Source organism: Bubalus bubalis, chromosome 10, assembly GCF_019923935.1.
Source record: "Bubalus bubalis isolate 160015118507 breed Murrah chromosome 10, NDDB_SH_1, whole genome shotgun sequence".
NCBI lineage: Eukaryota > Metazoa > Chordata > Mammalia > Artiodactyla > Bovidae > Bubalus > Bubalus bubalis.
This window is the reverse complement of record NC_059166.1, coordinates 53,589,325-53,604,979: the sequence shown is the minus strand read 5'-3', so window position 1 is coordinate 53,604,979 and position 15,655 is coordinate 53,589,325.

Below are 15,655 nucleotides of genomic sequence, written 5' to 3'. Positions count from 1 at the left end.
AGACTTTGTTATTCAGATGCATAATCAGATCAGATCAGATCAGTCGCTCAGTCGTGTCTGACCCTTTGCAACCCCATGAATCATAGCACGCCAGGCCTCCCTGTCCATCACCAACTCCCGGAGTTCACTCAGACTCATGTCCATCGAGTCAGTGATGCCATCCAGCCATCTCATCCTCTGTCATCCCCTTCTCCTCCTGCCTTTAATCCCTCCCAGCATCAGAGTCTTTTCCAATGAGTCAACTCTTCGCATGAGGTGGCCAAAGTACTGGAGTTTCAGCTTTAGCATGATTCCTTCCAAAGAAATCCCAGGGCTGATCTCCTTCAGAATGAACTGGTTGGATCTCCTTGCAGTCCAAGGGACTCTCACTGACACTTGAACACAAAAGTCAGCAACCTGAGTTGGTGAAGGATCCAGGGGCCAGCACAACGGTGGAGGCATCTGGTTCTCTAGGTGTTTGTGATAGAAAACCTAGATTCTGAGTTATTGCGTTGATCCTGGTGTGTGGTTCATGTCTTTAAACCTTAAACTAGCCAGAGGGATTCTGTTATTTGCAACCAAGAACACTAACCAATATAAGAAGTTAAATGATTATCTTGAAATTACGTGGTAAATTAGAAAGTAGGAATTAGAACTAATCTGTCTCATTTCCAAGTGTCAACCCCCAAATAGAGTTACTATAATACAGTGATTGCAGTTTGTGTCCCTACCCTTATCAGCTGGGTAAGATGCAGGCTGGGGCATTTCTCCATTCAGTGCTTTTGGCTGGGAGTCAGCAGACCAAACCTGGCCCACTACCTGTTTTTGTAAATAAAGTTTTATTGGGACACAGTCGTGCCCATTGGTTTGTGTATTATCTGAGGTTGCTTTCACACTCTAACAGCAGAGTTGAGTTGTTGCCATAGAGACTGTATGGCAACATATCCTAAAATATCCACTGTCTTGCCCTTTACAGGAAATGTTTGCTGATCCTTGGTTGGTAGGCAGTCACTACCCACCAGCAAGATCTGGCAAGTGAAATGAAGCCTGTTTGGCATCCCCGGTCTAACGTGTCCCGTTAGTCATCCATTGCTGCTTTTGTAAGCGACATCAGCATACAGCATGGGCTCTGACCAGAGGCTGGTGCAGATAAGGACTGTATGGAGATAAATAAAGGCTTGCATCCACACATATGTTAGAGGAAACATACACTATTCACTCTTTTGCCTCTACATGTCCTTTTATTAAAATGGATAATTTAGGAAGCAGTGCTTTTTCACTAAGTAGATTTTACCTCTGTAGATGATTAGACTGATAGATTTCATCTAAAAAAAAAAAACAAAAAAAAAAAACCTGATCGAGATTGCTTCCTTTCTAAGTTGGCATTTAGTAAATGTCTTCAATCAACTTGGACATTGGCCACCCTTAAAAATGATTGATTCAAGTCCAGGGGGGCCTTGGGGAAAGTCCATAGGTCATAGCTTCACATGCAGAAGATCAATATTGTCTTGATGCCAGTGCCTTGACTTGTGACACAAATTGATCCAGATAAAAGAAATTTGGCTTCTCAAAACCTTAGGAGGAAGTTACTGAGTTGACCACATCTCTGGTTGATAACCCTTTTCATTGCCCCACTGCACAGACTGACTGGCAGATCCTGAATCTGCTGGTCTGTCTACTGCTAAGGTTTTGCTTGAGCTGCTGTCTCCATCTCTGAGGCATGTATTATACATTTCTCATTACCTAACTAGTTTCTCCTAGTTCTTTGAGACTCAAACCAAGTGTCATCCCACCAGGAAAATTTGCTGTTCCTTGTCCTCCGGGCTGGGAGAAGGCAACAGCATCCCACTCCAGTATGCTTGCCTGGAAAATCCCATGGATGGAGGAGCCTGGAAGGCTGCAGTCCATGGGGTCGCTGAGGGTCGGACACGACTGAGCGACTTCACTTTCACTTTTCACTTTCATGCATTGGAGAAGGAAATGGCAACCCACTCCAGTGTTCTTGCCTGGAGAATCCCAGGGACGGGGGAGCCTGGGGGGCTGCCGTCTATGGGGTCACACAGAGTTGGACACGACTGAAGTGACTTAGCCGCAGCAGTCCTCCGGGCTTACTCTTTTTTTTTTTTTTTTTTTTTTTCAAATTTTATTTTATTTTTAAACTTTACATAACTGTATTAGATTTGCCAAATATCAAAATGAATCCGCCACAGGTTTACATGTGTTCCCCATCCTGAACCCTCCTCCCTCCTCCCTCCCCATTCCATCCCTCTGGGTCGTCCCAGTGCACCAGCCCCAAGCATCCAGTATCGTGCATCGAACCTGGTGGCAACTCATTTCATACATGATATTTTACATGTTTCAATGCCATTCTCCCAAATCTTCCCACCCTCTCCCTCTCCCACAGAGTCCATAAGACTGTAGGGCTTACTCTTATCATGGGCTTTTCATCCCGTGTGGTCTGTTTACTTCTCTGTCTCCTGCAGGTGACTGTGCAGGCACTGAGTGGTTTATCTCTGTTCCCTGTACACAGCCAAATGTTTAGTACAGAAAAGATGCTCAAAATATGTATATTAGAAGAGACAGTATCCTTTTTGTGGTCCAGAGGCAAGGTCTTGTAAGTGGAGCTAAACTTTCTTTTGTGGCTTCTTTTTCAGCAAAGGATTACAGTGCAGCAGGGATTTTAATTTGATTCTGAACCAATTTGTTTATTTACCCTAATATGAACTGAAAGACAAAAAAAAAAAAAAAAAGGAAGAAAATCCATCAGAATGCAATGCTATGCAATTTGAGATGGTGGGATTCTGAATGAATTTTTACTTTGTTTTGATACTTTTCTGTATTTTCCAAAGTTTGTTAGTTTTACAAATAGAAAAATAGGCATTAATACAATTTTAAAAAATAACTGGAATAAGATGTCAAATAGGTAAGTTACTGTTTATTATAAAATTAAAACTTTTAACAATTCTAAATAAAATATTGTAGCTAGGAAGGAAAAATAACCTCTGTCCTTTTTTTTTTTTTTAATAAGAGCTACATCATGTTATTGAAACATTAAAATGGTTAGAGTGAATATCTGGGATTGCAAACTTTGGCTTGGCCCTGGGTTAACCCCAGGTTGGGATTATATATTCAACTTGCCTTTTCCTCATTCCAATAGATGGACATTTTTTGTGAACTGTCTTTACTAATGAGTCTTCTGTAACCTATAGAAAAAAAAAATACAAATGAAAAGGTGTCTAGGAGCAGAAGGGGAAAAAGTCAAGCATTCATTACACGCTCAAGGAAGGGTTATGAGTTGTAGCACTTGTAGGTCCAGTCATGAACTCCAGGGCTTAGGAGTGAAAATAATCAGGGCCACTGACCAAGGATTGGCTTGTTGTTGTTTTTCAGTCAATAAGTGGCATCCAACTCTTTGCGACCGCATGACTACAGGCTTCTCTATCCTTCATCAACTCCCAGAGTTTGCTAAAGCTTATGTCCATTGAGTAGGTGATGCCATCCAACCATCTCATCCTCTGCCACCTGCTTCTCCTCCTGCCCTTAATCTCTCCCAGCGTCAGGGTCTTCTCCAGAGTCTGCTCTTTGCATCAGGTGGCCAAAGGACTAGAGCTTCAGCCTCAGCATTAGCCCTTCCAATGAATATTCAGGGTTGATTTCCTTTAGAAGTGACTGGTTTGATCTCCTTGCGGTCCAAGGGACTTTCAAGAGTCTTCTGTAGCACTGCAGTTTGAAAGCATCAATTCTTTGGCACTCAGCCTTCTTTATGGTCCAGATCTCATGTCCATACGTGACTACTGGAAAATCCATAACTTTGACCATATGGACCTTTGTCGGCAAAGTGATGTCTCTGCTTTTTAATATGCTGTCTAGATTGGTCCTAGCCTTTCTTCCAAGGAGCAAGCTGCTTTTAATTTCATGGCTGCAGTCACTATCCACAATGATTTTTGAGCCCAAGAAAATAAAATCTGTCACTGCTTCCACTTTTTCCCCATCTATTTGCCATGAAATGATAGAACCAGATGCCATGATCTTTGTTTTTTCAATGTTGAATTTTAAGCCAGCTTTTTACTCTCCTCTTTCACTCTCAACAACAGGCTCTTTAGTTCCTCTTTGCTTTCTGCCATTAGAGTAGTGTGGTATCATCTGCATATCTGAGGTTGTTGATATTTCTCCTGGCAATCTTTATTCAGCTTGTGATTCATCCAGCCTGGCATTTCAAATGACACAGTCTGCACTTAAGTTTAATAAGCAGGGTGACAACATACAGCCTCTATGTGCTCCTTTCCTTATTTTGAACCAGTTTTTCCATGTCTGGTTCTAACTGTTGCTTCTTGACCTGCATGCAGGTTTTTCAGGAGGCAGGTAAGGTGGTTTGGTATTTCGATCTGTAAGAATTTTTGTTTGTTGTGATCCACACAGTCAAAGGCTTTAGTATAGTCAATAATGCAGAAGTAGATTTTTTTTTCCCTGGAATTCCCTTGCTTTCTCTGTGATCCAATGGATGTTGGCAATTTGATCTCTGGTTACTCTGCTTTTTCTAAATCCAGCTTATACATCTGGAGGTTTTTGATTCACCTACTACTGAAGCTTAACTTGAAGGATTTTGAGCATAAGCCTACTAGAATGGGAAATGAATTGTATGGTAGTTTGAACATTCTTTGGCATTGCCTTTCTTTGGAATTGAAATGAAAACGGACTTTTTCCAGTCCTTTGGCCACTGCTGAGTCTTCCAAACTTGGTGGCATATTGAGTGCAACACTTTAACAGCATCATCTTTTAGGATTTGAAATAACTCAGCTGGAATTCCATCACCTCCACTAGTCTTATTCATAGTAATACTTCCTAAGGCCCACCTGATTTCACACTCCAGGTTATCTGGGTCATTAAGACTGTTTTTGTACAGTTCTTCTGGGTATTCTTACCACTGCTTCTTAATCTCTTCTGCTTCTCTTAGGTCCTTGCTGTTTCTGTCCTTTATCATCCCTGTCTTTGCATGAAATGTTCCTTGCTATCTCTAATTTTCCTGAAGAGAGCTCTAGTTCTTCCCATTCTACTATTTCCCTCTATTTCTTTGCACTGTTCACTTAAGAAGGTTTTCTTATTTCTCCTTGCTATTCTCTGAAACTCTGCATTCAGTTGGTTATATCTTTCCATTTTTCCTTTGCCTCTCACTTCTTTTTTCAGCTATTTGTAAGGACTCCTCAGACAACCACTCTGCCTTCTTGCATTTCTTTTTCTTTGGGATGATTTTGGTCACTGCCTCCTGTACAATGTTATGAACCTCCATCCATAGTTCTTCAGGCACTCTGTCTATCAGATCTAATCCCTTGAATCTATTTGTCACCTCCACTGTATAATCATAAAGGATTAGATTTAGGTCATACCTGAATAGTCTAGTGGTTTTCTCTACTTTCTTCAATTTAAGCCTGAATTTTGCACTAAGGAGCTCATACTAGGAGCCATGGTCAAGGATTGGTTAGTCAAATGTTAAAGTGACCTACAAACAACCCTGAAAAACATACTCAGTGTGAAGCGTCTTCTGAGCCTCTGAACCAGGGAAAGTGCTGGTGAGTCTGGGCTTCTCTGGTGGCCCAGTGGTAGAGAATCCACCTGCCAATGCAGGAGACACAGGTTTGATCCCTGGATAGAGAAGATCCCCTAGAGAAGGAAATGACAGCTCACGCCAGTATTCTTGCTTGGAAATCATCATGGATAGAGGAGCCTGACAGGCTACAGTCCATAGGGTCGCAAGAGTCAGATGTGACTGAAGCGACAGCATGCATGCTAACTTTGACATGGATCTAGGTCTCAGTTCCTCACTGAGCTTCTTTATTGAGATTTTTGAAATTTTATTTACTCTATTACATGTTAGGTCATGAATAAGCACATCTGAAAGAACAGATGAAAAATATACCCACATCAGAAATTCCTCTAAATACATGGAAGTAAATGAATCATATGGCAAAATTTGGGAGGAAAGATGCCATTCCATTTCCCATTATTCAAATGTGAAAACTAAATTTTAAATAAAAATTAAAAGTCATTTTTCCACAAATATAGTATTTCCTATGTTAGAGATAATTCGGTTTATAATTCTATGATCAGATAAAGAAATCCCCTTTAAACTTGAGTAAAACTACGTTGTTGGGTTCACGCGCTATGTGATAACTATCACTGTCATGTCACTTTGAACCTTGGAGCATTTGTCACTGTGGCATGGAAACTATTATTATTATGAAATTAAAGGTAGCACTTGAGGTGGTACTTCAGACAGTACTCTCCAAAAGCAAGTATGTAGAAATCAGTTGAGTAAACTGGATAGTTGAACCCCCTCACCCTTGCCTTTCCTGACCCCCAATCTCATAGTCTTTTGATGATGCATCCTGAAAATATAGACTGGGTGAAGTGCCCTTAACTCTGTTCAGTTGACACTAACCCCAGTTCTGTTACTCAGCCTTGCTGAGGTGCCATCACTTGAACATTTTCTTCCATAAATTCCTGACAGAAGACAGAATACTTTTGTACTGATGTGTGATTAAATTGCTTTTCCTTCTTAGGAAAACCTCACATCTTAAAACCTAATGCTTTTTCAGTTTCGGGGAACAAGTGGGATGACCCTTCTCATCACTAGCACTTTCCCCTCCTCAGGTGGAAGGGCATCTTGGTGTAATTTGACGGATAACTGCATTTGTCCGTGGAAGTTTTCTGCATCCACACCAAACTACCCTGCTTGTTAGTGTTCCAAGCCCTCTTCATCTGCTCACTCATTTGTAGTAGCTGGAGAGGTAATCCTCTATTCTCATTTTCCAGAAGAGAAAATGAAAACTTAGAAATTAAGTAACTTCCTCAGATTTAGGCAGTCTGTCCATCTGCATTGCAGAGTGGAGGATGGAGGGAGCAGCAAATGTGTTCAGAATAGACCACAAACCTGATTCATTCAGACATTGGTCTATTTATCCCTACCAGCCTCCTTAAGTCCCTCTTCCCTCTCATTTCCTCAATGTCTTGTTTTTTTTTTTTTTTTTTGCCATGCTATGCAGTTTTGGGGATCTTAATTCACTGACCAGGAATTGAACCTGGGCCCTTGGCAGTGAAAGCGCAGAGTCCTAAACACTGGGACTGCCAGGGAATTCCCAATAAGTCTTTTTCCATGACTTCTCTGGGAAGTATCTCAGCCCTCCCCTCACCAACATTTCATTTTGTTGTCATGAATGAAGGCTTAGAGAGCTGGGAGTGGTGGACAAATTTTTCTGGGCTTTGTGTAATTTGCAATCTGTGGTCAGAGCATCTTGGGAAGAAATTGGACACTCACTCTCATCATTGGGCTTGTGCTAGGTGTCCCCCAAGGAGCTCCTTCAGCCATGCTAGTTCATATTTGTTTGTTTGTTTGTTTGTTTGGACTCCATAAGGATGAAGTTGATAAGGTAACTTTGGTACAACTGTCTGCCATTGGGGATCACTGTGGTCATTGCCCTATAAACACCACTCATGCATGCATGCATCGATCCATCTCCTCACTTAATAAACATCAAGTTCCACGTACTGCCAGAGTGATATAAGGGCTAACAAGAATAAGAGCTACTGTGCTCATGGAGTTTGCTCTAGAGGGGAAGACAAACAATAAGGAAGGAAACAAACAAACTAGATAGCTCTAGCTCTACCTTGTGACATATAATGAGGGAAACACATCAAAGACTTGACAGACAATACCTTGGGAGGATGGTTCTTTAAATAGAGTTGTCCAGAAGACCACTCTAAGAAGTTACCTTCTGCACTGAACGCCTGGCAGAAGGGAAGGACTCAGTCATTCCAGGACCTGGAGAAAGACCACATCAGGCACTGGGACAGGAAAATGCTCAGAGGTGGAGCTGAGGGTGGGAAGGGGCCAGTGAAGGTGGAGCCAGTGAGTGGGGAGGGGTGTGTAAGCCATGGGGTAGGGTCAGACCTGGTTGGGCTTTGCCAGTAGCAGTGGTTCTCAGAATACACAGCACAATGGCACTGGCTTTTCCCGCGAGTGTCCATTTGACCAGGTATGCCTTGTGTTAGGTGTTTAGACTTCTGCCCCAAATGTTGGCCATGGCAAGGACAATTGTACTGTAAAAACATGTGTTTCACCATTTCCTGTTACTCTTACTAGGCTGTCAACATTAGGTGAGCTGTTGAGAACTTAGGAGCCTGGCATCTGAAGAGGTGACCATGTCACCCTCTGAGGACATGTGTGGGAGCATAGTGCAGATTGCCCTTGTTCCTGTTCTGACCTTTCTGTTTATCCAGAATCGTTCTGAGACGCTTGCATTTCCTTTGGCAGCCCACACAGCACTTAACCTTCACCATGCAAATCAGTATTCATCTATCAAGGATTCTAGGCCAGCCTGTTTTTGTCCCCATTAACCTCTGGCTAGCCCTACACTTCTCCAATAAAAAGAACTCCATTTCCTAATCAATGGTCACTTCCCGATGGAAATCATAATTATGGTTATGCAGCATTTGTTTCGCATACACAGCTTTTATGAGTGTGATTGATAGAAGTGAGGCAGTGGGACTGAGTGGGTCACGTGCCCAGTTATTTTGCTCATCTTATTTTGCAGGTTCTGCAGGGTGCCATATACTTTATGGTTCAAATGGGGGCATTTTGGGGAATTAAAGAGGGCTATATTAATAATTATACCATGAAAATAGACATAAACTGGAGTGGGTGGTCACCCTAGGTTTTCAGGGTTTGGGTACTACATACTGCTGTTATATTTTCTAGATTTTTCCACATGACAATGAATGACAATCTTTCTTGCCCCTGATATTATGATCAAGTATGTTAAGTCCATCTGTTTTATGGGTTTAAAGAAGGGCTTCCTAGGTGGTGCAGTGGTAGAGAATCCACTGCCAATGCAGGAGACATGAGACATGGGTTTGATCCTTGGGTTGGGAAGATTCCCCTGGAGAAGGGAATGGCAACCCACTCCAGTATTTTTGCCTGGAAAATTCCATGGACAAGGAACCTGGTGGGCTAGGTGGAGTTGCAAAGAGTCAGACATAACTGAACATGACACACACACACACACACACACACATACACAAAGAGGAAGTCGCAAAATGACTCTTTTTCTTGCAGCTAATGCCAAGCTTGTGAAGGAAACAGCTGAGCCCAAGCTTGTAACCTCAGTACTGCCCGGAGGCTCCAGATGGTCAGGGAGATGACAGAGTGGTCTGAAAGCCCCTGTTCCATATTCCTGTCTCTGCATGGGGACAGCGCCTCTTGAAAGCAGGGTGGGTGGAGGTGGAAGGAGATGATTCACCTAATGATCTCTGGTCAGACTATGCTCGAGTGACAGTGAAGGTGGAAAAGACATGATTGCCAAAGCAACAAATCCTTTGCCACAGTGAGAACCTGCTGTGTGTGCCAATAAGAAGTGAACTGTCTGGATGGGAAAGAATAAATGGGTGAACTCAATTTATTACTCTTGGCAAAATGTGTAATCCTGAATATCCACAAGTGGCAATAATATTGTTTTTATTATTCTTTATTAGGAAATCTTTTAAAAGAGTCTTGGCTCAGTGTTTGCTTGCTAATTTGCTTAAAGAACACAAAACCATGGGAACACTATCTTGTCTTCCCTCCTCAACCCACGTTTAAGCCCAAGTCTCTCAGACAAGTTAGAGTCGTTCTTCAGGTTCTGTTGTTGTTGCTCAGTTGCTCCGTTGTGTCTGACTCTTGGCGACCCCATGGACCGCAGCACACCAGTCAGACTGTGAGTCACAATGAATCTGCTGTTAAGAAAGTCTTTCTCTTGGGATGACATTCTTGAAAATGCAAACTACTCCTAAACAGGACCCGATGGTTCATTTTTTTCCAAGGACAACTCTTCTTTAATTTAACAACTAACTCAGACCTGCTGCAAAGAGAGTATTTAGTTAGATGATTTAGACTAACACAGTATCTATACCACAGTTCCCGACTAGGGTGGAAGTAAGCTGAGATGTTGACATTTTCTGGGAAGCTCACATAGTCCTCCAAAGACCCGTCCTCTCCACTTCCTCCTTTCCCATTGTTGCTTCCACCCTTTCCCATTGTTAGTTTTGGAGCCTGTAAAACCCAAACCTTCTTTCTGTATTGGGATAACTGTTCCCTTGAACCCCTGTCTCTGTGCTCAGCTCAGTGCAGCTCAGCCTCAAAGCAAATATTTTGGGGGAACAACTGGGATATAATTACATGACTAAGAAGTAAGAAAGGGATGGGGTTGTGATTTGATTCTATGGAAGAATAATAAATTGTCAGTGTGAATCCTATGGATGCAGAGTTAAGGATGCTTGACCCAAGATGTGTTTTTCCATCTAGATCTGTGTCTGAAAAAATATAATATGAGCCACACATGGAATGTAAAATTTTCTGGTAGCCACATAAAAACAGGGAAACTAATTTTAATAATCTATTTTATTTAACCCAATGTATGCAAAGTATTATCATCCTAACATATAATCCAGGAGAAGGCAATGGCACCCCACTCCAGTACTTTTGCCTAGAAAATCCCATGGATGGAGGAGCCTGGTAGGCTGCAGTCCATGGGGTTGCTACAGTTGGACACGACTGAGCGACTTCACTTTCACTTTTCACTTTCATGCATTGGAGAAGGAAATGGCAACCCACTCCAGTGTTCTTGCCTGGAGAATCCCAGGGACGGGAAGTCTGGTGGGCTGCCGTCTATGGGGTCGCACAGAGTCGGACACAACTGAAGCAATGCAGCAGCAACATGTAATCCATATGAAAAGTATTAATGAGAAATTTGACATTCTTTTTCATGCTAAGCCTTTGACATCAAGAGCATGTTTCAATCCAGACTCACCACATTGCACATGCTCAATAGTCACACATGGCTAGTGGTTGCTGTATTGGACAGAATAGTACAGATGCAGAGCATTGCTATTCAGAATGTGGTCCATACCAAAGAAAACATACAGGAACAAGCACATGAAAAGATGCTCATCATCATTAATCATCAGTTCAGTTCAGTTCAGATCAGTCGCTCAGTCGTGTCCGACTCTTTGCGACCCCATGAATCGCAGCACGCCAGGCCTCCCTGTCCATCACCAACTCCCGGAGTTCACTGAGACTCACATCCATCGAGTCAGTGATGCCATCCAGTCATCTCATCCTCTGTCATCCCCTTCTCCTCCTGCCCCCAATCCCTCCCAGCATCAGAGTCTTTTCCAATGAGTCAACTCTTCGCATGAGGTGGCCCAAGTACTGGAGTTTCAGCTTTAGCATCATTCCCTCCAAAGAAATCCCAGGGCAATGCAAATCAAAATCACACTGAGACCTCACCTCATACCTGTCAGAATGGCTATTGTCAAAAAGACAAACAACAAGTGTTTGCGAAGGTATAGGGAAAAGAGAACCCTAGTACACTGTTTGCGGGGGAGAGGTTGCAAATTGGTACTGCCACTATGGAAAGCAGTATGACAGGTTTCCAAAAAATTAAAAATAAAACTACTGTTTGATCTCACAGTTCTACTCCTGGATATTTATCCAAGAAAATGAAGATGCTAATTTGGAAAGCTATAAGCACCCCAAAGTTCATAGCAGCATTATTCACAATAGCCAAGATATGGAAGCAAACTAAGTGCTCATCAACAGATTAATGGATAAAGGTATGGTGTTTACACAGACACACACAATGGCATATTACTCAGCTGTAAAAAAGAATGAAATTTTACCCTTTGTGACAACATAGATAGACCTGGAGGATGTTATACTTAGTGAAAAAGTCAGACAGAGAAAGAGGTACTGTGTGATTTAAATTATTTGTGGAATCTGAAAAACAAACCAAACAAATGAATATAACAAAACAAATGGACTCACATAGAACAAACTAAACTAGTGGTTACCACAGGGGAAGAGGCCAAATAGGTGAAGGGGATTAAGAGGCACAAACTGCCAATTATAAAACCAGTCTCAGAGATGTAATGTACAGCACAGGGGAAAAAAGTCAATATTTTGTAATAACTTTGTATGCTGTGTGATGCAAAACATATTGAATCACTATGTTGTATACCTGAAACTAATATAATGTTTTAAGTCAGCTATACTTCACCTGAAAAAAACATGTGGTTCATGGACAGATATGAGTTGTTTGGTACACAGAATGAGATAGATTCAGGAACTGAAAGGAAGTGTTTAAAAACTTGGATAGCAATGTGAATTTGCCATGACATCCAAGCATGTGGTCATTTTAAAAGTAATTTGATTTCTTACTGTATTTTTAAAGAATATTACTCAGTAGTTGATGGGGGATGAGAGTGGAGGACCAGCTTGACTCTTCCTCACAGATAGCTTGAGAAACCTTGTTTTGAATCTTCCACTATTTCCACTCTGCATTTCTCAACCTCAGGTTAGCCCAGCAACTGGCAGGAATGGATCCCTCAAGAGTCACTAGTATGGCTCATTATGGAACTGTGGTGTCATCCTGGTTCTTATTATCTACAGTGTTTTATGATATTTAACTGTTGGCCATCTCTCTTTTCTCTCCCTGAATCAGTAGCTCTTTTAGCTGATTTCTTCATCACCTTCCTACCTTCTACACCTAGGTTTACCAAGGAATAGCATGGTTGGAAGTGAACTAATTTAGAAAGAGTAATTTTTCCATTGGCTCTGTGGTAAAGAACCTGCCTGCCAATGCAAGAGATGTGGATTTGATCACTGGGTTGGGAAGATCCCCTGGAGGAGGAAATAGCAATCCACTCCAGTATTCTTGCCTGGGAAATCCCATGGACAGAGGAGCCTGGCAGACTATAGTCCATGTGGTTGCAAAGAGTTGGACACGACTGAGTGACTGAGCACAGCACAGCACGGACTTTTTCCACTGAGTCTAATGTGGTGAGAGAGTGGGAAGCTGAGAGATGGGTTCCCAGGGAGAGGAATAGTACATGTGTCAGGATTCTCCAGAGAAAGAGAACTAATGGGGTATTGCTTTGTATAGCTATATATATATATATTTTTTTTTTTTTTTAAATTTTATTTTATTTTTAAATTTTACATAATTGTATTAGTTTTGCCAAATATCAAAATAAATCCACCACAGGTATACATGTGTTCCCCATCCTGAACCCTCCTCCCTCCTCCCTCCCCATACCATCCCCCTAGGTCGTCCCAGTGCACCAGCCCAAGCATCCAGTATCATGCATCGAACCTGGACCGGCAATTCGTTTCATACATGATATTTTACATGTTTCAATGCCATTCTCCCAAATCTTCCCACTCTCTCCCTCTCCCACAGAGTCCATAAGACTGTTCTATACATCAGTGTCTCTTTTTCTGTCTCGTACACAGGGTTATTGTTACCATCTTTCTAAATTCCATATATATGCGTTAGTATACTGTATTGGTGTTTTTCTTTCTGGCTTACTTCACTCTGTATAATAGGCTCCAGTTTCATCCACCTATTTTTATCAGTATAGTATCTCTATAGATTTAGTATCTATTATCTATCTATCTATCTATCTATCTAAGGAAAGAGAGAGAGAGGATATAAAAAATTGGCTCATGCAGTTATGGAGGCTGAGAAGTCCCAGGATGTGCAGTTGGCACTTTGGAGACCCAGGAGAGCTGGCATACAGTTTCAGTCTGAGTCTGAAGGATTGAAAACCAGGAAAGCCAATGGAGTAAGTTCCAATCCAAAAATCTGTAGAGTCAAGATCCAAGAAAAGCCAAAGTTCACTTTAAATCTGCAGGCCAGATTCAAAGTCTCAGCTCAAAGCAGCCAGGCAGGAGGAGCTCCCGCTTCTTCTCGCTTATTCTCGGAAGAATCAGCCTTTTGTTTTGTTTAGACCTTCAACTGATTGGATGAGGTCCACCCACATTAGAGAGAGCAATCTGCTTTGATCAGTTTACTGATCCAAATGTTAATCCTGTTTAAAAACACCATCACAGACACACCAAATATGTGTGGACCAAATATCTGGGTACACTGTGGCCCAGTGATGCTGACACATAAACTAATCATCAGGTGCATATGGAATTCAGATGAGAGATGGGAGAGCCTATATCAAGGTGAGAGTCAGGTGGTAGACAGAAGAGGAAAGGGCCAAAAGGAGAGACTGCTAGGAGGGGGACAATGCAGGATGTGTGAAAGAGGGAGCAGGTAAGGCTGACTCTCCGGGGGATTCCTGGGAGGGTCAAATCCACCTGCACCTGAAAGTCAAAAGTTTCCACATGAAACTTTCCTTCTCTTTCCATAGATCCTTCCTCTCACCCCCTGCTCTGTCTCTTGATGGCCACTCAGTGAGCAACGTCACCATTCTTCCAATTACATGGGCTCAAAACCTGGAGCCACTTTTGCCCCCCTTCTCCTTTTTTGTCCCATCATTTGTGGAGTCCTATAGACTATTTCCACAGACCCTTTCTCCCAGGCTTTTATTTCCATTCACATTCCTTGACCACCAGCTAATCCAGACTCATCACCTCTAGCAAAGCTCTTGCAATGTTCTCCCAACACGTTGTCTTGTTACCTACCTCTCTGTGCTCGAAACCACTTTTTGTGTTACTGCCAGGCAACCTTAAAACACAACTCCAAGGCTGTCTTCCCTTCCCCAAATCCTCAGTGTCCACTCATTGTCTGCTAACAATGCTGTCTCCTTCCCCGGGGATCCCCTGTGCCCTGCTAATGTTTCAAGGCTCATCTTCCCTGTGTTACTGAGCAACCTGTGCATTGGGCAGTGTGATCCTGAGAGTGCAGCCCTAATGGCAGGAGAGCTCACGGAGGAAAAAACAGGGCTCATTGGGAACATGTGATAACAAGCTCTAACCTGACTCAGGGTTCTTAGGAACCTGAAGCTTAAAGAATTTTTCGGAATTAGATAGAGGGAACCATACAGGAGAAGGCAATGCACCTCACTCCAGTACTCTTGCCTGGAAAATCCCATGGATGGAGGAGCCTGGTAGGCTGCAGTCCATGGGGTCGCTAAGAGTCCGACACGACTGAGCGACTTCACTTTCACTTTTCACTTTCCTGCATTGGAGAAGGAAATGGCAACCCACTCCAGTGTTCTTGCCTGGAGAATCCCAGGGACCGGGGAGCCTGGTGGGCTGCGGTCTATGGGGTCGCACAGAGTCAGACACGACTGAAGCGACTTAGCAGCAGGGAACCATACATCTAAAGCCTGGACATTATAAAGAATGTGATGCATTCTAGGGCCTAGAAGAAAAGCATGTGGCTGAAATCACAGAGAGAAAGGACAAGCTAAGATGCCGAGAAGGAGTTTAAGGCAACTCATTTAAGAACATGGGACTTAATTCTAAGAGCTGCTGAAAGTCATGGAAGGACTTTAAGCAGGGATGTGATGTGATTAGACCTGCCTTTTTAACTGCTGTAACTGCTGTAGATTTGAACTATTGGTTACTTCTTTTTTCCCCCCTAAAACTTGCTCTAACATTTTTAACCCTGGGTTAATTTTTATCTCCATGTACAGTGGGAATACCAAAATTTATTTGTGAAAGAAGCTGCTTCATATAACTTGTCTCTTACATGCCCTGTGTACTTTGAAACACAATTTGAGAAATGTTGACTTAAATAACTGCCTCCACCCAGGAGGCCTCCTTGCCCTATTGAGCCCTAGCACATCTTGCCAGACCCAGATACAACCCATCCTTCCAGCCCTGGCACAGGCATCTGGAGCCACTCCCAGA